This window comes from Dromiciops gliroides, chromosome 2 (genome assembly GCF_019393635.1).
Source record: "Dromiciops gliroides isolate mDroGli1 chromosome 2, mDroGli1.pri, whole genome shotgun sequence".
NCBI classification, from domain to species: Eukaryota; Metazoa; Chordata; class Mammalia; order Microbiotheria; family Microbiotheriidae; genus Dromiciops; species Dromiciops gliroides.
In genome coordinates, this window is record NC_057862.1 from 455662479 (window position 1) to 455683657 (window position 21179).

General features: G+C 38.4%; 1 protein-coding gene and 1 pseudogene across 1 annotated transcript in view; one reads left to right on the plus strand and one right to left on the minus strand.

The window, feature by feature from the left end:
- Nucleotides 1-21179, minus strand: part of TSHZ2 (teashirt zinc finger homeobox 2) — a 484962-nt gene that overhangs the window by 90703 nt on the left and 373080 nt on the right. The gene's annotated exons all lie outside the window — the stretch shown is intronic.
- Nucleotides 1976-6788, plus strand: LOC122739117 (annotated as a pseudogene).

The following is a 21179-nucleotide window of genomic DNA, read 5'->3' on the forward strand; positions in this document are numbered from 1 at the left end:
ATATATATACATTTATATAAATGAGTTAAGTGACATAGCATTGAGATTTTATGATTTCACTGGAATGGGGAGTTTGGTTACATTCCATTAATGATATTATCGAGAAATTGCAGTATACCTATAATAAACAGAGCACTGGACTAGGAGTCAGAATACTTAGTTTTAAGGACTGGCATTACCCACTTTCTAGCTCAGTGATCTTGACTGAGGCATTTAATTTTCAGGCTCAATTTCCTACTCTATAAATGGAGATAATAGTGGAAGAGGTGCTACAACACTGGAGAAGGGCAAAAGTTCTTCCAAGTCTGCAAATTTCAGACCAGTGAGCTTGATTGAAATTATTGGGGAAATTCTAAAATGGATTATTAAAGAGATGGTTAGTGAACATCTGGAAAGGAGGCAGTGAGGGCATAAAAACCAGTTTGTGCCAGACATACTTCATTTCTTTTTTTGACAGGGCTACTAAACTGGTAGATGGGAGAATGTTGTAGATATAGTTTACCTTGATTTTTTCAGAACATTTGATAAATTATCTCATACTATTCTTATAGAAAAGACAGAGAGAAGTGAGAAAATAAAATGGATTTAGGATTGATTTAATGGCTGAAATAAAAGAATAGTTGCTCAAGTAGTAGTTCAATGTCAACATGACAGTAAATTTCCCATGGAATGACCTTGAGTTCTGTTTTTTTTTTTTGACCTGTGATTTTAAGGTTTTTTTTTTTTTTATCAATGACTTGGATAAAGGAATGAATGGTATGCTTATCTAATTTACAGATGACGCAAAGTTGGAAGGGATTGCTACTAGACTGGATGACAGAATCCAAAGTGATTTTGACAGGTGATACTATTGGATTAAATCTAATGAGATGAAATTCAGTAGTAAAGCCTTACATTTGGGTTCAAAAAAATCAACTTTACAATTTTAGTTGGGGCAATCAGTGGACTATAAGCTCAGCATGAGTTGTCCCCTCCACACTATCAAAAACAACAACAACAAACAAACAAACTCTAGACCATGCAAAGTTGTGCTGCATTAGTAGAGACATAGCATCTGGGAATAAAGAAGTGATAGTCATTTGGGACCCTGGTTCTGGTCATACTACTTATGGGTTATTGTCTTACATTCTGGGCATGCCAGATTAAGGATATTTATAAAAATTTAAAAAATATTTTAAAATGTAAAAAAGGATATTTATAGGGTGAAGGATATCCAGAGGAGGGCAACTGGGGTGGTAAAAATGCTTGAATCCATGTCATATAAGGATTTGGTAAAAGAACTAGAACGGTTTAGCCTGGAGAAGACAAGACTTGGGGAATCCTTAATTCAATATCTGAAAAAACTGTCATGTGGAAGAGAGGTTAGACTTGTTCCTTTCATTTGTTGTTATTCAGTTGTTCTTCATGACCCCATGGACCAGGCCCTTCTGTCCTCCACTATCTCTGTCCAAGTTCATATTCATTGTTCCGTGACACTATCTCTTCATCTCATCCTCTGCCATTCCCTTCCCCTTTTGTCTTCAATCTTCCCCAGCATCAGGGTCCTTTCCTTTGAGTCCAGTCTTCTTATTTGACCAAAGCATTTAAACTTCAGCTTCAGTACCTGACCTTCCTGTGAATAGCCTGAATTAACTTCTCTAAGTATTGAATGGTTTGATCTCCTTGCTGTCCAAGGGATCCTCAGAAGTCTTCTCTAGCACTACAGTTTGATTCTGCGGCTCTCGGCTTTCCTTATAGTTCAACTCTCACAGTCATATGTTGCTACTGGAAAAACCATAACTTTGACAATCCAGACCTTTGTTGGAAAGGTGATGTTCTGCTTAACCCCAAGGTACAGAACCAGGGGCGATATATATAGATGTTGAAAAGAGATACATTTAGTGTTGAAATCTGGCAAGGCTTCCTAAAAATTGAATTGCTTGCCTTGGGCAGGAGTGGACTCCTCTTTCGCTGGAGGCCTTCCTGTGGAGGCTGGATGACCCCTTGTCAGGTATGTCACAGAGGGGACTCCTTTTAGTAATGTGTTAGACAAGATGGTCACCACTGGGCTCCCTCCCAGCTCTCTGATTCTGTCATTCTCTGCGTTTTGTGTATTTACCTTACAGGGCAATAGTGACCGTCAAGTAAGATAATGGACATGAAAACATTTTATAAACCATAAAGTGTAACACATAGGGTTATTATAATTTAGAGCTTCTACTGCAGTAAGTTTCACATGCCATCTGTTTGGGAGGAAGGAGGGGCCGTTAGAGAGCTGGTATCTATAATGCTGGGTCCTGACACCTGAATACAAGCTCATTGTCCTTTGATGTGATGTGGCAGGCATCAGTGGTCAAAATGCAGTTGCCACAAAAGTGATAAGACTTCTTTCTGCAACTCAGATAATTTTATCTCCTTTCCATTCCTGCATAGTTTTCCATCTTGCCACAGCCCATATTCTCTATGTTGGACATTGAAATAATTCACATTTGTAAAAATAAAGAAACGACAGGTGAAGAGGCAAGTACAGTGATATCACTAAGACAGGGATCATGGGACATTTCCTTTTGAACCCAGCCTGGGTTTTTGTCCAATAGTCTCATCTGCACTTTATTTGTTTGAATCCATGCTGAAAGGCTATTTATGTTACTGGATTTTTCTGGGCTTTATTAAGTAATAAAAACTGGAACAAATGCCTATATGTTTAAGTCTTAACTTACGTCCCTGAAATCAAAGCAAGACATGCTAATTTTGATACGAATGAATAAGCACCTTTGTTCTTTTCCTTGCCCCCTCCTGCTATTTGCACAGAAGCAGGAGGTGATTCATAGTCTTCATCTCTGTTTTCTGATCGGTTCCTCCCTGTTTTTAAGAGGGAATCCCTGATTCTTACAGCAGCTCAGGGGAATATGTTCTATTCACATACTTCCACTTCTCTGAGGTCACTCGTGCTGTCTCCTGGGGCATTCCCAAGGGCAGTGTTCTTACTAATTCCAAATTTGAAAATAGCAGAAAGGCAAAATTCACAGTCTTGGTTTAGATTGTACAACTGAAATGTCACCCTTGGAATTGTCCTGGGAAAACATTAGGGTACTATACTGTGATTTGGCCTCTCTTGGATGTCCAAACATCTAGGTTACCTCTGGTAATTATGTTATGGACACTGACTATTTGATGAAGTTTTTAGAATATAAACAACCAGAACATTGGAACAAAGAAAAAAATTGTTTGGGGAGGGGTGCTTTTATGAGAAAGAAGACTCCTTCATTCATTCAGCCAATGATGATTGAGTCCTTATTATCTTCAAAGATCTGTGCTAAGTAATGTGAGATACAGAGGAGTAAGATATAGTCCCTTGGGGGAAGTGCAGTGGATAGAGCACCAAGCCTAGAGCCAGGAAGATCTGAGTTCAAATCTGACACATATGACCCTGGGCAAGTCACTTAATCCTGTTTGCCTCAGTTTCCTCATCTGTAAAATGGCAAACCACTCCAGTATCTTTGGCAAATGGAGTAGAACACAACTGAATAACAACAAAAGATATAGTATCTTCCAAAGAGCTTAAAACTTTTTAGATAGCCAGAGCTAACAGCCATGAAACAAAGAATAATTCTTTACTAGATTATGATGATACTATAAGATTGTGAAGAAAGGAGAGTTCAGAGGGATTTGGTCAGAGAAAGTCTCCTTCAAGACAAGGAACTTAAGTTGTGTTTTTTGCAAGGCAATGAGGGTTAAGTGACTTGCCCAGAGTCACACAGCTAGTAAGTGTCAAGTGTCTGAGGCCAGATTTGAACTCAGGTCCTCCTGAATCCAGGGCCAGTGCTCTATCCACTGCGCCACCTAGCTGCCCCAAGGAACTTAAGTTGCACCTTGAATTATTGATAGGATTTGGATAACTGGGAGGAAATTCCAAATGAGAGGGGATGGGCAGAGGGTAGGGAAATGACATGAGCAAAGGCTCCAAGGCAGGAATGAGCATAGAATGTGCAGGTGCCAGTGAGGAAATCAATCTAACTAGGTTCAGTAATTCTAAGATCTTTTAAGGCAGAGAAGACATTTTCAAGTTCTCTTGTGTTTTTCCTACTGAGCATTGTGAGCCATCCATCTTTTATCGACCAACTGACTCATAAAGCCAGATCTGGAACAACTCTAGGATCATAGCTATTTGAGAATTCTCCGGGAAAGTAAAAACCGTCAAATTAAAATCACCTGGATAGAGCCTGTGATTATTTTTTTTAAAAACAAAACAAATTTTTTAGAGGGAGGTTATATATAGATGCAACTCATTTGACAATCCATTACATTGGATTGTCAACATTCAAGCATTAATTGGTAAAGGCAGATCCTTTCGTCAGTAATTTAATATAGGTTGAGTCACCACAAAATATATAGCACTTGAGACTTGACAAAGTACTTTTATAAATATTATCTCATTTTTTCCTCATAACAACCTTGAGCAGTAGGTGATATTATTATCCTCATTTTACAAATGAGGAAACTGAGGCAGACAGAGGGCAAGTGACTTGCCCAGAGTCACACAGCTAGTAAGTATCTGAGGCCAGATTTGAAATGAAGATGAGTCTTACTGACTCCAGGCACTGCATTCTATCCACTGCAGCCACCTAACTGTGCCCAGAACACAAGCCAAACAACAACAGCCTACTTCTATTCTTGTTTTTTGTTTTGTTTTTTCAGGGCAATGAGGGTTAAGTGACTTGCCCAGGGTCACACAGCTAGTTAAGTGTCAAGTGTCTGAGGCTGGATTTGAACTCAGGTCCTCCTGAATCCAAGGCCAGTGCTTTATCCACTGCGCCACCTAGCTGCCCCACTTCTATTCTTGAAAACAATTCTATAAGAAATTAATTTCAATTCAATTCAATAAAGATGTTAAACACTTAAATAAAGGTAGAAGACACAGCAATTGGGCACATAAGGACAAAAGTGAAATAATTCTTTTTTTTCCAATTATCCAGCTAATTTGATAACTAAGTGAGTTCCCCAAATGAACCCCCACCCATTTCTTCTGTGTTATCTATATCGGATGCCTATACAGATCACGTTAAAGAACCATTTGAAATGCAATTCACTTTAAATGATTTAGCCAGGCAATAGGGCAGCATAGTAGAAAGCATGCTATCAAATACCTTAAGTTGGAGTTGGATTCTGTGATTTGCTACCTGTGTGACTTTATATTTTGTTTGTAAACATTTTGCATATACTTATATATGCATGTGATAAAATAATGGAATTTGGCAGACGCCCAGGGGGCCCACCTGATTTAATATTGTTTGAGAAACCCACTAAGTACCTACTTGGGATAATTAGATATAGGCCACACCTGGCCTGCCCTGAATGATGTATACTGCTGATGTCAGCAGGGGGACCAATCAGCCTTGCAGCTTGAAGGACCTCCCTTTTGGGGGAGGAAGAGAAAAGGTAGAAAAGAGAAAGCTAGCTGAGAGGTGCTCTTTTCCTGTTGGTGAGCTTCTGAGAGTGGACTGGAGAGGGGCTGCACAGCTGACTCCCATGGAGACTCCAGACTCCAGATGGTGAGTTAATAGAAATGAGGCCAGCTCTTCGAATTAGCTGGAAGCAAGTTTGGGGATTGAGTCAGTCTTTGCTAGAGCCAGGGAGCTTATCCATTTTCTCTTCCCCTATTTCCTTGTCCCTGGCTTTATTAATTTCACCTTTGTTATATATTTTATTCCTATTAATAAAACTTGATTTGTTTGTGGAAAAGAGGCTGTTAATCTCCTTTCTTATTAGCCTGGGAAAAATAACTAAAAAAGGCAGTTTGGAAGGGAGGAAATTTGGACCCAGAGGTCCCCCATTATTTTCTGAACCCCAATATTATGGCGAGCCACCCAATTAACTCTCCCCTTATTAAATTTGGCCCCTACATGTGCATGTTGTCTTTTTCATAGAATGTAAGCATCTTGAGGGCAGGGACTTGCTTTCTTTTTTTCTATACCATCTAGTATGGTGCCTGGCAAATAGTAAACGTTTAATCAATGCTTGTTAGTTGATTTTCTTCTCTAAGTCTCAGTTTTTTCATCTGTAAAATAAGGCAAATAGTCCCTTTCCTGCCTACCTCATAGTAGAATGTAGTACTACAGTCCACTGATATCTTTACCACCTTGGAAAAGGTATGGGCTTACTTGAAGTATGGAGTTATGTATGTCATCATATTTTCCCCTTCTATTGATTCTTATGTTTGTGGTGGGAGAAAACCATGAGAAATATACTTCCCTTAAGATCGTCAGTAATGCCTCCTATACTCCTAGCTACTTGGCCTCCCTGGTCAAAGCCACCCATGACTATTTTGGCATTGTGGAAGGACTCAGAGCCACATTTCATATCATCACTACTTTGCAGAAGATAGCAGAAAGTTGTGGAGTGGAGGATGTGGTATTGCTCCATATATCATCCCTGCTTCCATTGGTCAAGCTAAGGTCATGGGCAAGATCAACTCTGAGCTGAATGCAAAGCTCATAGGCATAACCTTTCATGTTTCTACTCCCAAAATAGCTTTTATGGATCTGCCCAAAGGCCTGGAGAAACCTTCCAAATATGATCATATCAAGAAAATAGTGAAGCAAACATCAGAAAAACCCTCCAATGGCATTTTGGGTTACACAAAGGACCAGGTTGTATTCTGTGACCTCAACACAACATCCCCTCTTTTAATTGTGATGCTGGCACTGATATTGCTCTTAATGGGCAAGTTCATCTTTCAGTATGGCAATGAGTGTGGTTGTAACTGTCATGTAGTAAACCTCATGGTAGACATGGCCTCTAAGAAATAAAAGAAAATAAAATAGAAAGCCACAGATCTTCTTTGATTCTGACTTGTTTTTCAGTCATGTCTGATTCTTTGTGACCCCGTTTAGGATTTTCTTAGCAAAGATACTGGAGTGGTTTGCCATTTCCTTCTGCAGCTCATTTTACAGATGAGGAAACTGAGGCACACAGGGTTAAGTGACTTGCCCAGGGTCACATAGCTAATAAATGAAGAGTCTCACCACTGGGAAACCTGCATCTCCAAAGTATTTCCCTTTACTGGAGCTCTCATACCTCCCACCCAGTGCTTGCCCCAAGATACCCCTGTAGTAGGGGAAGAAACATAGATCCCTAGGTTCTGTACTATTAATGAAGTCATTGTATTCAATGCAAAAAAAATTGAGCACAAGTGTTATCCAAATTTAAATGTGATACATTTCAAAACTGTACTATCTTTAAAAATCATTTGATTTTTATTTATCTGCATAGTCATTCATTCATTTATTCACTCACTCATTATTTATTTAACCCTAAATTTTATTACCTTTGGGTAAATCTCCAGTTTAACCCAAGCTAAATGCACATCTGAAAGCAACTCATGAAATATGGGGGACTTGTGCTCTGTGCCCATGAAAATAGTATAGACACTGTTGAAATCACATGTAAAAATACTTGAAATATCAAAGTAAAACAACCATAGTCACATTTTTAGAATAAGTTGCCACATTGCTGGGTCAAGTTGGGAAATAAGGCACCCTGCTACCCCCTCCCCCCAATTCACCAGATCAGACAAAGTTTTTAGCAGCTACCCTTCTTTAAGAGGGTGACTCTGGTTGGAAAATAAACAGAATCAGCATGTTCTTAAGCAAATGATCTTTTCCCCTGAGTGAATAGACAGAGGTTATTTCAAGGCTATGTTTTATGTCTTGGTAACACCTTTTTTCTAAACAAGTTTATTGCAGACTAAAGCTTTCTGCAGAGAAGTCTCTTTTGTTCTCCCTCCTCTATAGATTTGTGGCACTTCAGCAGTTTTTCCTGCTTTGGCTCAGGATATTATTCACATGGGAATGATTACATAATAGTGAGGCCACAGCATATGGACTGGCTACCTCTGTACCCAATAGACCTAATGGTAATGACAGTGAAGGAAATGAAGTCAGGAAGAAGAGCTGGATCTGACCAAATTACCCCAGATTTTTATGCTGGACACAATATGATTTTAAAGGCACCCAGAGATCTATTTTCAAAATATCTCAAAGAGAGAAAGGGTTATATAAACTTAGGGTATCATCTTTAAGTAAACATATACTTTCTCACTAAAAACATCCCCGTATTCCTTGAATCTAAAGAAAGAGAAAGTCATGGGCAGTTGCTTTTATATATTTTTTAAAGAGGTTACTAAAAAGGCATCAGAAATGGCCAAGATTTTTTACTTGCTTTCTCATCCTTAGAAAATCTTTATGAAAATGATCTATGAATGTACTGCAGGCTTCCTTGATGAAAATAAGAGAAGGGAACAGAGTTTTATAGGCAACTTTCTATAGCAGAGTATATCCACATGATCACATAAATAATTGAAATGTATAGTGAATATATGCTCCTGTCAAACTTTTTGATAAGCATTTTGTCCAGTGATGCAAAATACACCTTTGAAAGCTCTTAAACAAGATCTCCCATGTACACATCAGAATCACACAAAATTCTTTTTTCCCTTGGGGCAATGAGGGTTAAGTGACTTGCCCAGGGTCACATAGCTAGTAAGTGTCAAGTGTCTGAGGCTAGATTTGAACTCAGGTCCTCTTGAATCCAGGGCTGGTACTTTATCCACTGTACTACCTAGCTTCCCCCATACAAAATTCTACAAAAAATGACATTACAGAGATAAACTTTGTTCAATGATCAGCTGAGTATGCACAATAAAATGATAATTAAACATATGAATGTACATATATGTCTGTGTGTGTGTATTCATCAAAGAGATTCATAAGTAGTATGGTAAATGTTCTATGTAAGATCCAAATGAAGAGATGATTTTCTATTGATGGTCATGTCCTCTAAACACCATTATTCACAAATGATATTGTATTAACTGAATTAAGCCCCAGAACACTATAATATCACTATAGAGAAATCAACAGCAACATGAAAGATGTTAAACCATCCACACAAGACAAAATGGATGAAAAACACTCATTGCTCAGAGTATGACACAGAGTAAGATGAAAAACCCAATAGATCAATGAGCATTTATTAAACACCTACATATGGGGAGACTGAATGATGTTGTCAACTCTGGGGAAACACTATGCTAGGGACCGGGCTACAAACACAAAGGGAGAGATGGTCAAAGAGCTTACATTACATGAGAGAGGGGAGGAACATATATGGACAGTGTTGCCCAAGAAAGGGAGTTTTGGTCTAGGCAGTCTTAAGGGATTGTTACTAGAGCCATAGGGCATGAGACTTAAATGCCCTTGTCTGTAGCAATATTATGATTGATTTAATTATTGTTCTTAGAACAAGAGCAAAAGGTTCACATGTGGGTTTCTAGGGGGAAGGAACACACAACAGTAGGGGAGATGGCAAGATATTGTCCTGGTAGACAGCTGGATGCAAGGTAGAGCATAGTATGGCAGTAGTTAGTTTCTAATTAAGAGACTTCAGATCAAGGATGGAATCCCAAAGCTGAGTGGATTAATGACCCCTCCCCATACTTCAGGAATTGGGGTAGGAGTGTGGGGGAACAGGCTATGATCTTTGAAGATCCAGAGGGTTGCTGTTCTGAGTAGAAAGAAGGGGCATTGTGGGGTGAGAAACCAATATGTTCACAGTGGGAAGGCCCTATACTCCTGGTGGATAGTTAGATGGAATATGCCCATAGGATTACTTTATGAAGATGTGAATATTGGACAGTCAATCTAGATGGATAATGACCTGGGTCTGATTGTGAGTAATAAGAGGTTGTGAGTAATAAGGGGTTGTGTCTTATTTGGCAAATAATCCAGTTATCCCAAGAAGGAAGCAAAGTAGAGCAGAAAGAATACTGATTTTGGAATTTGAGGACTGAAATTCAAATTTTGACACTGCTACTTACTGTCTGTAAGACCTTGGGAAAGTCATTTAATCTGTCTGGGCTTGAACTACCTTTTCTGCAGGGTATTGGACTAGATTACTTCTAAAGTTCTTTTCTGCTCTAAAGCTGATATCCTGTGATCTTACTGTATGTTGCCAGAGTAGTAGTCCATTCTTTAACACCAATATTTTAAAGTTTCCTAATTTTCTTTTTAAAAATTATGGACTTGGGGACAGCTAGGTGGCGCAGTGGATAGAACACCAGCCCTGGATTCAGGAGGACCTGAGTTCAAATCTGGCCTCAGACACATGACATGTACTAGCTATATGACCCTGGGCAAGTCACTTAACCCCAATTGCCTCACCAAACAAAACAAAATAAAACAAAAATTATGGACTTGACAAACATCAGCAAACATTATCACCTCCACATTCAAAGAAAAGAAAAAGAGGCTTGTATATGAAACTATAAACCTTTATTGCATACCACTTGTTTTTTTAAAGGATATATTAAATTTAAGATGGCATCATCATCTCTGCCTTGCTTGTCTTTATCCCCTTCTGAACTTCCTTCTGTTCTTATCTGTGCATTTTAAAATTGTTTCACTGAAACTCTTTTTTCTTCTCTTTTTTTGGCATTATCATCACTCTCTCCTTCCTTCCTACAATCTTCCCCCCATATCCTATCCTTTCCCTTCCTTCCTTCCTTCCTTCCTTCCTTGGGCAATGAGGGTTAAGTGACTTGCCCAGGGTCACACAGCTAGTACGTGTCAAGTGTCTGAGTCTGGATTTGAACTCAGGTCCTCCCGAATCCAGGGCCAGTGTTTTATCCACTGCACCACCTGGCTACCCTCCCCCCCTCATATTATTTAATTTTTAAAAAGTATATATAATCCCTCAAAACTAATTCACACATTGATCATGTCTGAAAATGTATCTCATCCTACACCTTTAGGTGAACTTTAATCCACTAACTCTTTGCCAAGAAATGAAAGCACAATTCACCATTAGTATTTTGAAACCTTGGTTAGTCATTGCATGAATCAGATTTTTTATGTTTGTCAACAGTGTATTCCTTTACAATACTATAGTCAGTATACAAATTGTTCTTTTGGTTCTTTTCACTTCATTCTGTATCAGCTCATACAAGTCTTTTCAGGTTTCTCTGAAACCATCCCTTTCATAATTTCTTATTGAGCAATAATAATTCTATTAGTTATATGCCATCATTTGTTCAGTCATTCCTCCAACTGATAGACACTCTCTTAGTTTCTAGTTCTTTGATACAATTTGATACAATGAAAGGGGCTGCTTTAAATATTTTTTTCAAATAAATGTTCTTTCACTATGTCTTTGATATCTGTTTAATTTGATATATGTTTAACACCAATATTTTCTTGGTGATGCTAAATTACTACAAATCATGAAACACCATAATCTCATAAGAATAAAAACAATCAATAACCCAAAGAGCAATGCGGAGACGTATGGTGAGCTTAATAAGACTGTAGAATGTTACTAATTGTAGCTTGCATAAGAAAAGTGGTGTAAAAGGCATTATTAAGGATATGTATGACTGGAAACAGAGATGGACAGTCATGCAGTGATAATAAGAGATATCAGGTGGACAACCTGAATGATACATTGGTACCTGCCTCATAATTAAAAGAATCAGAAAAGGAGAATCAGAAGGAAAAAGGCCTTTTTATGGATGATTCATGGGAAAACATAGACAAGAATTCATGTTTGTGACATGAATGAATTGTGGAATTACAATTGAAAGGGATCTCGGAGATGATCTAACCCAATTCCTATTTAAGTTATGAATACTGTTTGCAAAATCACCCAAAATGTTAATTTAGACTTTGCTTGAAGACCTCCAGTAATGGGGACCTGCCACTTGTGGAGGCAGCTTATTGCACTTTGGGGAAATTCAGCTTTTTTAGGATGCTTTCCTGAATTTGGGCTGAAATTGACTTTCCTATAACTTCTGTTCATTGACCACAGTTTTGTGTTCCAGGGTTGAGCAAAGTAAGTGTATCTTTTTTGCATATGATAACCCTTCAACTATTCAAAGTTTGCTGCACTGTGCTTCTAAGTTTTCTCTTCTTCAGGCTAAAGTAGGTGCAGAGAGGTTGTAAGTTGAATTGGTAGAGAGTACCCACACTGTTGAAATCATTGATTTGCCAAAGCATCAAAGATATGGGGGGGGAATCAAAACAAAACAAAACTATGGAGAGATCATAAAGATGTTTAAGGAAAAGAGTTTTAATCACAGAGACCTTCAATAATGATTAATCATCAAGTACTTCGGAAGAAAGCCATTTTTTTTTTTTGCCACAGAATGGCTGTTTTCTTGCCTTTCCCCCTTGTAGTGACAAAGGCATTTCTTAGAAAAATTAGCAATATTCTGAAGCTTGGTGCAATCAACACACCTGGAGGACCTCGTCATCTATAGGCAATTACTTTTCCATTTGGGTTCTTCAGCAGAGATTCTGTGTGAGAGTAATAAGCACCTCTGGTGACCATTTATCTCCTTGTTTTTTACCTTGCTTGATACTTACTTATAATCAGAGAGGTATGACTATTACTCCATTTTTTTGAGGATTCATACTTTTGGCACTTGCATATGAAATAATTTTTTGGAAGAGAGCCCTTAAGGTGATGTTTTAATATGCCAAATTAAGTGTTTTTACATAAGAAATAAGCATAGTGGGATATTATATTTTCTATACTTTTCAGTCAATTGTGTGGCTATAAAGATGTAAGTTTGCTTTAGCATACTGATTGCAAAAGGCTGCCTGTTACCTTTACATACTTTCATCAAGAAACCTTTAATGTACATGATGATTATTCTCATAAAATTCTTATGGAGATGGGATAAGCATCATTTTGGTCAATAGTTATTAATATTTTCCCAATCACCTTTTTTTTTGTTTGTTTGTTTTGGCGGAGCAATGAGGGTTAAGTGACTTGTCCAGGGTCACACAGCTAGTAAGTGTCAAGTGTCTGAGGTTGGATTTGAACTCAGGTCCTCCTGAATCCAGGACCAGTGCTTTATCCACTGCACCACGTAGCTGCCCCACCAATCATCTTCTTGATAAAAAATAAGGCCTTGATTTCCCCTCAATCCTCTGGTGCCTTCCCCTTGAGAGCTAAATCCTTGATGGCTTCAGAATTGTGTCAGCTACAGCACAGACCTCCTTTATTTTTACTGGGTCCAGTTCTCCCCATCTTGGTGTCAGTGCTACTTCATCACTTAGTGCCTTAGGGATTGTGATGCTAGAACCCAAGAGTGGTAGCTCTTCTAAATTGAGAATAAAAGAGTCTGTTATACAAATCTTTACAGATCTTTTCCATTTTTTGTTTGTTTGTTGTTCTCTTTCCACTTTTATTCTTAAATATCCCCAGGATAATTTTGTTTGGTAAAATCTCTTGAGCTATCATTATTATTTTCCAAATTAAGTTTTATTCAAGAAACAATTGGGTATAAAAGCTGTGCAATTCCTCACACTCATTTTGAAACATGGAGGTCTTGGGAAGGACCTTAAACCTGTCGGTGTAATAATAATAGCCTACATTTATATACTTTTCACATATATTATCTCATTTAATTCTTACAACAGTCTTGTGAAATAGGGAAAATCATAGACTCTCAGAGTTGTAAGGGACATATGAGGCCATCTAATCCAACCTTCTGCTCAATACATGACTGTCCTCTCTAACATTTCTGACAAGTAGTTGTTCACTTGTCTAATAAGATAATAAGTGTAAAGCACTTTATAACTGCTGAGGTCTACATTTATAATGTAAGGGATCATTAAACCATTATTATTATTATTATACAGCTTTCACCAAGTTACTTGTTTCTACTATATATATGTATATATCTTATTTCTCGCTTATAAAATAGGGAGACAGATGTTGTGATTATCAAAGGGAAGGATGGAGAAATATTTCTGAGGCAGTTCTCAGTGTATTTCCCTCCTTATCTTGAATAGACCATCCATTCACTCAGTGGGGTTGTTTTAGGCATATTCACATGGTCCCTTGAATTCTGGGACTTTTCCCTCTTCCACCCTGGCTATTTTATCTTTGTGCTTTGCTTTGCATACATGAATTGAGGATCAAAGCAATTTTTCCTTTCACATTGAGATTTTATCAAACAATTAACTGAGAAAGAAGCAGTTATGAAGCCCCGACTACCAGCCAAACACTGTGCTAACTGCTGGGGGATACAACAAAAGCCCCTCTAATAGTCCCTGCCCTCAAGGAACTCACATTCTAATGGGGGAGATAAAATGTAAATAATGAGGTTCATACAAGATAGATACAGACTAGATGGAAGGTAATCTCAGAGGGGAAGGCACTAGTCACACAGGGGACCAAGAAAGTTCTATAAAAGGTAAGATTTTAGCTGTGTCTCTAAGGACACCAAGGGAAGTAAGAGGTCAAGGTGAGAAGGGAGAGCGTTCCAGGCATGGGGATAGTCAGCACAAAGGCATGGGAGGTGGTAGATGGAGCTTCATGTATGAGAATCAGCATGTAGGTCTATGGAGCTAGATCAGAGGGCAGGGAGGGGAATAAAGCATGTGAAGAGTAGAAAAACTGTGAGTCGTTGGCACAAGTTAAGCCAGGCTAGTCACCTGTCAGAGAACTAAATTTTTGAAGGAGTCAATGAGATATTAATGGACAGAATGTCAGTCTTTCTGCCCTTTTAACTATTCTACAAGATCATTGTTGGGACTTTGGGCTGCTAAATAGATAAATATAAATAGGTGGTGAGCAATCAGTCAGGGATTAAAAGAACCAGGGGAAGAATTTTGTATTTAGACACTGTTAGGATAGAATGTTATGCACTAGAGATGCAAATAAATGGCTGCTACTAAAGTAATTAAGAAGGAAAAACTGAAGGAGCAGCCAGATGTAGTAGACCAGACACTGAGTTTGGAGTCAGGAAGACCTGACTTCACACTCCACTTCAGACATTTACTAGTTGTGTGACTCTGGGCAAGCAACTTAATCTCTATTTGCCTCAGTTTCTTCATCTGTAAAGTGGGAAGAGTATTTGTAGTAGCTGTCTCTCAGGGTTGTAGTGAGTCTAACAAAATTATATATGTAAAAACCACTTTGCAAAACTTGAAACTCTCCATAAATGTCAGCTATTAATAATAACTATTATTATGATTATAATAAATATGTAATCAAACAATAATAATATCCATGATATTTTAAAGGTGCTTTACAAACTTTAATGTGCTATATAATGCCAGTATTATTGTTATTATTTTTATTATTACAATTAAAGACATGGTAAGTAACAAGCTTCATAAAAAACAGGGATTATGTCTAATCTAATTCTTGTATCTTGATTGCCTTCAATAGTGCCTTGCCACATAGTAGGCACTTGAGCTTTTGTAGACTTCATGCATGCATACTTAAAACACTTAGGATATTTTTTAATTGCTAAGAAAAAAAGGATAATTGGACTATTACTCATAGCAAAATACAAAACCCCTTTTAAAAAATGTACTCTGTGCTTTCTTTTCACAACATATAATCACTCTTGGAAAGAATACAAGGTGGGGCGGCTAGGTGGTGCAGTGGATAAAGCACCGGCCCTGGATTCAGGAATACCTGAGTTCAAATCCGGCCTCAGACACTTGACACTTACTAGCTGTGTGACCCTGGGCAAGTCAGTTAACACCCATTGCCCCCGCACAAAACAAACAAAAAAAAGAATACAAGGGGATGATGGTATTGAAGAAAGAGTACTGGTCTGGGGATGGTGGTGATCAGGAATTGTGAATACCAATTCCCACTAGGCACTACCTAGAGGTGTGATTTTGAGCATTCTGCTCCATATCATTTCATACCACTTACCCTCTCTGGGCCTCAGTTCTTTCATTTGTATATTGAAGCATTTGGACTAGATGATTCTTAAGGTACCCTTCAACTATGAAATTCCATGACTCCATGTTAACTAAAATTCTTATACCCTGCATTGAAAAGGACCATACAGTGGCTATAAATTAACTGTTCCTGATCCCTTTCCTTTACTATCACATTTCTAAGGGGGCAGCTAGGTGGCGCAGCAGATAGAGCACTGGCCCTGGATTCAGGAGTACCTGAGTTCAAATCTGACCTCAGACCCTTGACACTTACTAGCTGTGTGACCCTGGGCAAGTCACTTAACCCCAATTGTCTCATTAAAAAAAATGGACTCATCTTTTGCCATTTTCTCTTCTCATTTTTTTTCTTCCCTAAAAAGAACAAATATCTAAACTTTAACATTCACTAGGTTATATCCTTTTAAGACTTTTAAGACTGTAAATGGGCCCATCATAAATGATACATAAAGGAGGATAATAAAAGAAACATTTAGATCTGGCCAGCCAAAGCATGGAGTATTTCCTCAATTTCTCTTATAGGCTGGTACAAAGATGAAAACTTTGTTTGATTTTCTTTCCCACAGAACCCCATATAAATGTCCAGATAACCATCTTTTCAGAGATAGCCAATGGCCTTTCACCATGGAAGAGAGGTAATATCAAGTACAGGAATTAATCAGAGGAAATAATATTCCTGTTCTGGAATTGTTTTTTGCTCATCTAAATTTTCAGTTGGAGTTGACTTTTCAGTGGGGTGGGTGGGTTGAACTTGATTCTGAATCCTCGAGGAGGCAGCCATGTAGAAGCACCAAAGGAATGAGTATGCCCTCAAATTCATTAGTAGTTCTGAGAGAAGGCTGGGGAATTTAAACACAAAATTAACTGTTCTATATTTCCTTCCTGACCACTAAACTATCCTGAATTACTCAACATATTCTCATCATTTTGTGATAATGATTCTGCATCTATTGTGGCCATAGTAGACACTCAATACTGAAGACCTCATAGAATCATGGGATTTTTAGAACTGGAATGGACCTTAGAATATAAAACATAGAATTATAGAGCCAGAAGAGGTTATAGAACATAGAGCACAGAATGTCAGAGTTGGAAAGGACCTTAGAACAAACAATATCAGAACTAGAAGGGACCTTAGACTATTGAATGTCAGCTATAGGAGGGCCTTTGAAATAAACTTTTCCAGCTTCCTCATTTTATAGATACCTGAGATCCAGAAAAGCTAATTGGCTTGTCTAATGTCATAGAATCACAAAATCAGAGAATGTGAGAGTCGGAAGGAACACTAGAAGCTATCTAGTCTAATCCATACCCACAAGTCACAGTGTTAATGGTAGAAACAAAGGGTGATACAGTAGAAAAAGCACTTTATTTGGAGTTAGAAGGTGTGTGTTTAATTCCTTGATAATGCCATTTACTACTTATAAGGCATTTGGGTGGAACAGTAGATAGAGCACTGGACCTACATTCAGGAAAAACTGAGTTCAAATCCTGCCTCAGACACTTACTAGGTATGTGACCTTGGGAAAGTCACTTAATCTGTCTGCCTCAGTTTCTTCAACTGTAAAATAATAATCATAATAATAGCACCTCCCCGCCCTTCCAGGGTTGTTGTGAGGATCAAATGAGATCATATTTGTAAGGGATTTAGCTCAGTATTTGGCCCATAGTAGTTGCAATCTAAATGTTAATTATTATTATTATTAGTGCGATCTCAGGCAAATCACTTAATTTTGGGGGGTCTTAATTTCCTCACCTGTAAAAATACCAGGGCAGGATTTCATGTTCTCTGATTCCTTTTAGCTCTAAATATATGATCCTTTAGCCAGATATCATCTCCAGATTCCTATTCTTATCACTATATCATATTGGTTTTGGTTAGAAAACATTATAAGGATATGAGTTTCTTTTGATATTCACAACTCAATCGATCACTTGTTTCAGCAGGATGCATATAGTGTAGGGATTATAGAATATTTTTATACTCCAGAAAAGTCCATCAGTAGAAATAAACTCCTTTAGGTGACTTTCTATAAACTATGATCATGACACTCTATCCTGTATCTAGAAGAGAACAATTTGTATAAACCAGAACACATCACATATATACAATTGTACAGAAATGACTTTATTGTATCAACATTTTATGGCTTTTTCATTATCCAAAATTCATGAAATTGCTATTATTATTACCGGAGACCCAGAGAAACAATAAAAATAATTAGATTTGTCCTTAGTTTTCATCACTAGTCAAAAGCTTGCTCTGGAAACTAATCTATAACTCATCCTCTCCTAGTGATAGGGTGGCTAGGTGGCACAATGGCTAGAGCACTGGACTTGGAATTAGGAAGACTCGTCTTCCTGAGTTCAAATCTGGCCCTGGGGAAGCCACTTAACCCTGCTTGCCTCAGTTTTCTCATCTGTAAAGTGAGCTGGAAAAGGAAATGACAGACCACTACAGTTTCTTTACCACAAAGAGTTGGACACAACTGAAAAACAACAATCCTGGAGATAGAGTTAATTACCAAAAGGCAGTGTGGCATAGTGGATAGAAAGCTGAACCAGGTTCAAGTACTTCCTCTAATACATACTCATATGACACTGGGCAAATTCGTTAACCTCTCAATGATCTAGGCAACTCTCTGAGACATAAGTTGTAGCAAAGGTACAAACTGCATTGGGAAGAGGAGCTTCTCCATGCGGGAAGACCCTATATCAATGGAATTAGAGATTTTGTCCCTATCCCTATCCTAGATATGGTCTCCTCTGATTCCAGAGTAGCCAGTTAAGGGGAGAAGGTGATAGAATATGTGACATTTTTTGGAGAATGGAAAAGAAAATTGGTCCGAATTACAGGATATTTGAAAAGAAATGTGAGGTTATTACTCTCAGAGTTCAAGTAGAAACACAAACTATTTAATAACTAAAAGGTAGCCAAGTAAAGAAGCAGCCAATACTATAGTACTTTAGTGACTGGCTAGGAATAATATTTTTTGTAATTAGTAATTCTTTTCATCAAAATGGATGTTGTATAGTTTAAAAGGGCTCAAAAGCAGCTTGTTTTCTTAAACAAGCTACCCATTGCTCCCACAACCTTCTTTATACTATTACTTTTCTTAGTTAACTCTCCATATTCATTGAAACCATAAACCTTAGTTCAGAGCAAAATGATCATAAATTTCCAATTGCAGTCTGAATCAAAGTGGTTCATTATATTAAAGAGAAGAGAGGATGGCTCATACTATGTCAGATTGGCTGGGAGTAAGAAAGGGCAGGGAGGCAGGCAAGAAAATAGGAAGGAAAGGAAGGAAGGGTAAGAAGAAAGGAAAGAGAGCTAAGAAGGAAGGAAAGAAGGGAAGGCAGGAACAAGGAAAGGGAAGTGAAGTGAAGAAAGGAAGAAAGAAAGGGAAAGAAGGAAGAAAGGGAGGGAAGTAGAAGGAAGGAAAGTAAGAAGCATTTATTAAGCATCTACTATGTTTGATGCATTATGCTAACTGCTTTATAAATATCATGTCTTTTGATCCTCATAACAATTTTGGGAGGTAGGCACTATTATTATCCTAATTTTGCAGGCAAGGAAACTGAAGCAAACTGAAGTTAAGTGACTTTCCTAAGGTAACACAGCTAGTAAGTGTTTGAGGCAGGATTTGAACTCAGATTTTCTTGATTCCAGGTCCAGTACTTTATCCATTGTGCCACTTAACTGGATAGATGCAAGCCGGACAATAGACTCCTTGTGGCCAATGACAAATTCTACACTATCACTCTCTACTTTCCTTTGTAAAGTTAGTCAAAATGGCCTTTGTGACTTTTATTGCCTCATACTTTCAAATAAATTGCCTTCTCCCATAAGCAGTCAGTAGAGTGAAGGTGGTAAGGTACAAGGTGATGAACACAGGTGTAGAGGTTGGAAGATCTGGACTCTGCTGTCGATTAGCTGTGTGTGCTTGGACAATTTACTTCTCTCTCAGCCTCAGTTCATTTATCTATAAAATGGTAGAGAACAGGGTTAGACCAGAACAGAGGTTTTGGCTTGAGGCCAAAAGACCTCCCAAAGGGTCCACGCATAGGTTTTAGAAGGTCTATTAACTATGATAGGAGAGGAAAAATACATTGTAATTTCAATATAATCAATTTCCTTTGTAACCATATGGAGTCTATTTTATGTATTGAAAAATAAGTGTCACCAGACTGCCAAAGGCCTGCAGCACAAAAAGGGTAAGAACCCCTTTACTACACTATCCCTAAAGCCTCTTCTGACTCCAAAGTTCTGCAACTCTGTGAATAATCTCTCTCTTCAATAAATTGTCAGAGTGGCCTGCTGCATTTTCTGAATCTTGACGAGCACCTGCCAGTAGGTTTTTTGTTTTGTGTTTAAAAATTGATTACATGAGTTACCATGGTCAAAGAATTCATCACTTAGTGGCCAATTTTCTCTTGGCAAGCTTCTCATCAAAAGATTAAAGCATAATTATGCTTGTTGTTTAACCATTTCAGTCTCATCTGACTTTGTGGGACCCCTTTTGGGGTTTTCGTGGCAAAGATACTGAAGTAGTTTGCCATTTCCTTTTCCAGTTTATTTTGCAGATGAGGAAACTGAGGCAAGCAGGAGTAAGTGACTTGTCCAGGAACACACATCCACTAAACGTCCAAGGCTATATGCTTGCCAATAAATCTAAATTGAACAACTCTTTTATTTATGGTTAAGCCTGTTAGCCCCATCCTTAGGTGAACTGAGTCATTGTCCTCCTTTATCTGGCCCACCCCAGGGTAATGCTATTTACAAATATAAAATGCAAGTTTCTGAAAAATGAAGCCAGTTGCCACTTTCATGTGGTGGTTCTTCTAAACCTCCTTAAGCATGTGATGGGTGAGCCCTAAACATGGCAGCAGAAAACACATTGCTATTTTTGTTTTTGAAGAAGAGGCCTTGTAGAGGTTGTTATTTATCACCAGGACAACAACCTCCCATTACATCATGGTCCTGGGGAAGATGCTACAAAAATATCATTTCCCCTGAAGGACGGTCTCTTACGGAGGTGTCAGTCTTTGTTGACCCAGCCCTTAAATTCAAAATCCCTGGCCAAATGGTAGAGGGACTAGAGAGAGTATCATCTTGGAGTGTGCAGCAGTGCAGAAGAATCTGACAGGCTCTGGGATGAGTTCTCTATTTATCCACCCTTCGATGATGACAGTGTTATGAAAGGGCCAGTAGGCACAACAATACTCAGATCCACCGGGCCGGTGTTCCGAGAGTAGAGAGGCTTGAGGGGCTAGGCCTGTTGTTTAGGATTCAGCTCCTGTAGGTGCTTTTGTGTTTTTCTCAGATGCTGGGCTGGAGCCAGCCTGTTCCCAGGTGAGAAAAGGGAGATGGCTGAATTAAGGCATTGTCCCAGTGTCTGCTTTGCTTCATGAGTAGAGAATGCCTCTCTCCTT